The 4,378-nt window shown below is 43.5% G+C and overlaps 1 pseudogene; it reads left to right on the forward strand.

The window, feature by feature from the left end:
* Window positions 1-1,202: 1,202 nt before the first annotated feature.
* Window positions 1,203-2,347, forward strand: LOC122109277 (annotated as a pseudogene).
* The last annotated feature ends 2,031 nt before the right edge of the window (window positions 2,348-4,378 follow it).

Raw genomic sequence — 4,378 nt, forward strand, 5'->3', positions numbered from 1 at the left:
AGGTGTCTTGTTGTGGTATTTTGATACATGAATATAATGGATTTTTATTCAATTCACTTCTCCCATTACTTGTGACAGATGGAAGCATATTCATCCATTTGTTTTGTTCAGGAAATATTCGTTATCAAGCATAGTGTAGATACTGTGTGAGCCCTGGTAAATGAGAGAGAGGGAGAGAACAGCATGAGAGAAGGCAAGAGGACTGGGAAGGGCAGGCCTGAGCTTTCTGGACGTTTCAGAGCAGCTTGGCCCAGGGATCAGCCTGCTTCCTTGCTTATTCTTACCTTCAATCCATGATTCTGTCTAGGTTAAATAAAATGGTACTTTAATGGGTAGTAATTTCAGGCTTCTTTCCACAAAGGTGAGATCCTGCAACTCCACGCTTAGAAACACAGATCCTACCCATTCTGTGGGCTGGAAGCCAAAGAGCTCTTTGGGGAGCTGAGAGATATTTCTTGTGACTGCTGTCCAGCACTAATGAGTTTTCACATGTGGCCCATGTGTGGTCTTTGCAGCTGAATTGTCATCATGAACAGTGAAGAAGAGTACCAGCCTCCTAGCATCTCAGAGGTCCAGACTGTGTTCTTTGTGAGCCCAGAAATGCTCCCTAGGCTCGGGAAAGCAATCCAGCTGCATGGCTGATGGAGCACAGTAGGTTCCCACTTCCACCTGCATTCCTGAAGCATTTACTGCTAATTAATTTCTGAATTACACAACAATGCACTTCCTAATTACACAGGGGAAGCTCTAGCAGCAGCCATAATGGGGTTGTTATCTATTGCACAGGCGATTCTAATGGATGCCCTACTAGCAGTGAGGGAGGGAAGGGTAAAGGAGAGAGCAGAGGAAGGAAGAGGGGAAAAAGCAATGGACAGGTTGAGATGGAGAAAGCAAGCTCAGCTGACAAGATCCTTGTGTCAGAGCAAAGTTGCTTTCTGGGGACCACAGTCTCCACTGGGTTCAGCTAGGAAAGCTTCCTTGGGAACTGTGCCAACTGTGCCAACACTGACTTCGAAATGTAAATAAGAACATGCACACTTCCTGCAAACGTAATTATAGCCCAACATTATGGGGAGGGAGACACACGGGGACCAGCTCATCTGCACATCTGCAAGTTCCAATTTGCATGGTAGTGATTAAAGCAGACTCTCTCTGACTCTCTCTCTCTCTCTCTCTGTCTTACTGCCACCTGGATTAAAAAAATGTATACTTCAACTACTTCAACTAGACTTAACTTCATTGCTCCTAAGAAAGAATTAAAGGAAGGAGAGATTCCTGAAATTGAGTGGTGGGACTTTTACATAATCCCCAGTGGCTTTGACCTTACAGAAGAAAATCCCAAGAGAGAGGATCAGTTTGGAATCACAAATCTTGTTGAACATCTTGTCCAATTCAATCTTCCAGTTGACAATGATACACCAGTATCTTACCAAGAAGAAACAGAAGAAACTTCAGAGACAAACAAGGAGGGGAGGGAAGCACAGAAGGAACTATAGGAGAGAATCAGGCTGGGCCTGATGTGAGAATTTCTAATTTGATGCAAGTCTTAAGAATAGAAACTGTTCAAGATCTCATAGAGGTAGAAACCCATGTTAGAGCTCAGATGTCAAAAAGACAGAAAGCTCACGAAGAGGCCAATACTGTCTGAAAACCTATTGCACAACAAAGGAAGGCTGAGAAAATTCAAAAGCTTAAAAGAAGACATTTCACAGAAGGTACACATATTTGTATAGAGAGTTCAAAATCTGAGCAATCTATCCAAGAAGTTCAAGATTGAGGCCAATGCTGGGCAACTGTACCTGACAGGGGTGGTGGTACTGCACAAGGATGTCAACGTGGTAGTCGTGGAAGGGGACCCAATTGCCCAGAAGACATTTAAACATCTCATGCCGCATCAGATAAAGCAGGAAGAACCGACATCTAACACAAAGGGAGGTGATGAGGAAGAGCTGGATACCGAAAGCTGTGAAGAAAACCAACAAATGTCTACTGGTTTGGGAGAGTACAGCTAAGGACCAGAGCTTTGGACCAGAGATGAAGTTTAACAGTGCCCCACAGAGAACATGGCTCGAGAGCATTTCAAAAAGCATGGGGCTGAACACTACTGGGACCTCGCACTTAGTGAATCTGTGTTGGAGTCCACTGATTGAGACCACTGCAAGCCCTGCCTCTCCCCCTTGCCTTTGTCTCTTCAGTCCTACCCCGTACGCTACTTCCCAACCTACCCCACTTGTGTGTGTGATCGCAGAACTGTGCCAAGCAGACACTGGGGCAAATGGAGAATACTTGGCTCCTTTTGCCCAGTCAGCCTGGTGTTACTCTTCATTCCCCGTATGTGCATATGATTAAAGAGCTATTAAAATTATAACAGGTTGGGTAGCATGTTAAAATAAGGGCTTTTTCTGTACATCACCCTTACAATAAAATTAAGTTAAATTAAAAAAAGAAAATGAGCTGGGCATTGGTGACTCACACCTGTAATCTTAGCTACTTAGGAGGCTGAGATCTGAGAATCATGGTTCATAGCCAGCCTGGGCAGGAAAATCTGTAAGACTCTTATTTCCAATTAACCACCAGAAAACTGGAAGTGGTGCTATGGCTCAAGTAGTAGAGTGCTCACCTTGGTCTGAAAAGCTCAGGGACTGCACCCAGGGCCAGAGTTCAAGTCCCAAGACCAAAAAATAAAAAAAAAATAAAATGAGGGCTTTCATAAGCATGTTGGAATATCCGAGTTATCAAATGCTTATTAGGCCCATTGAACCTTATCAAGCACCTACTATGTGCTGGGAGGTATGCAAGGTAGTAGGGCAACAAAGAAGAGTAAAATAAGAGCCTTGTCTCTATCAGCACAATCTGAAGAGGGAGATAAGTGGGAAAATGTGTGGTATCACTGGAAGGTGACCGGAGCAGTGACAGAGCCAGGTAGAGAGCTGTCAGGACACAGGAGTCATGTGCTCAATCTTGTCTTGACATTGAGGTAAGGTGAGGCAGAAGAGTATGAAATAGGAGTTACTGACCCAGGCTGTGAAGGTTGAGAGCCCTGACCACTCCTCAGTACTTGGGTTACAGGCAGATTACTTAGGTAAGGGTGGCTGTACGTGGTCATCCTGAATGTGGATGTTTGCCATATCTATGGGTAGACATAAACTGTACTAGTTATTCAAGCAGAAAGAATTCAATGTAACAGACTTAACTAGATACAAAGTTATAACTAGGAGATGAGTGGGTAGAGTACTTCAGAGTATCATGGGGGTAGCAATCCAGGAATCTACCACCTATCAGCAAAAGGATAAGTTGAAATTACTATTATTATTATTAATTATTATTAGTGTGTGTGTTTCTGTGCTTGGTGCTGGGGCATGAATTCAGGGTCTGGGCATTGTCTCTGAGCTTGTTTTGCTCAAGGTTAGTACTCTACCACTTGAGCCATAGCTCTACTTCTAGCTTTTTGGTGGCTAATTGGAGAAAAGACTCTCACAGACTTTCCTGCCCAGGCTGGCTTCCATCCAAAATCCTCAGATCTCAGCTTCTTGAGTAGCTAGGATTATAGGTGTGAGCCACTAGCACCTATTATTTATAAATCACTCAGTTTCATATATTTTGTTATAACAGCATAGAGTAGGACAGAAGTCTTTGGAGGAAATCAAGCTAGAGTGACAAGCACTTGCCTGGACTTTCTCAAGGACAGGCCTGGCTGTTGAGAATGGAATTGAGAAGCAGCACAACCTGGGAAGACAAGTATAGACCAGTGTGGACCAGTACAAATTTGTGGAGGCAATAAAGTAAGAAGTGGTTGGATTCTGGATATGTTTTGAAAAGAGAGTTCATAGGATCTATACAAGCAGAAGGGAGGAATCCTGGAGGATGACAATGTTTTTGGCTGGAGCTGACATTTGTTTGCTTATTGTAGTTAATATTTCCATCATCTATGATTATATAACGATGAAAGGATTTCATTCTAATTCATTAAGAGGATTAATCTGAGGAATGCAAAGTCATGATGACCTGGGATATAGAAGTTATTATATTTGGGGAGATTGAACTCAGGGCCATGCACTTGCTAGGCAAGTACTCTACCACTTGAGCCATTAACTCAACATGCTAATGTGCATATATCCTATACAACAAAAACCTCTAGTCTGGCAGAGAGAGAAGGCCAGGACTGACCAGAGAGAAAGGTCTGAAGGGCTGGACTTTAGCCACTAAACGCATCTGTTTATCTTAGGCACATTCCAGTCCAAGGCAGAGGATGGTTTTCTACCCTGTTTCTTACTGTGTCTGGAGAAGGTGGTACTTCCTTAAACTCTGGAATGGGGCAGACCTTTGTGTGGAATCACACATGGAAGGCATGTCTTGCAGGCTGTCTCGAACATCAGTA

Source organism: Dipodomys spectabilis, unplaced genomic scaffold (genome assembly GCF_019054845.1).
Source record: "Dipodomys spectabilis isolate Male_0828 unplaced genomic scaffold, ASM1905484v1 ptg000069l, whole genome shotgun sequence".
Lineage (NCBI taxonomy): Eukaryota > Metazoa > Chordata > Mammalia > Rodentia > Heteromyidae > Dipodomys > Dipodomys spectabilis.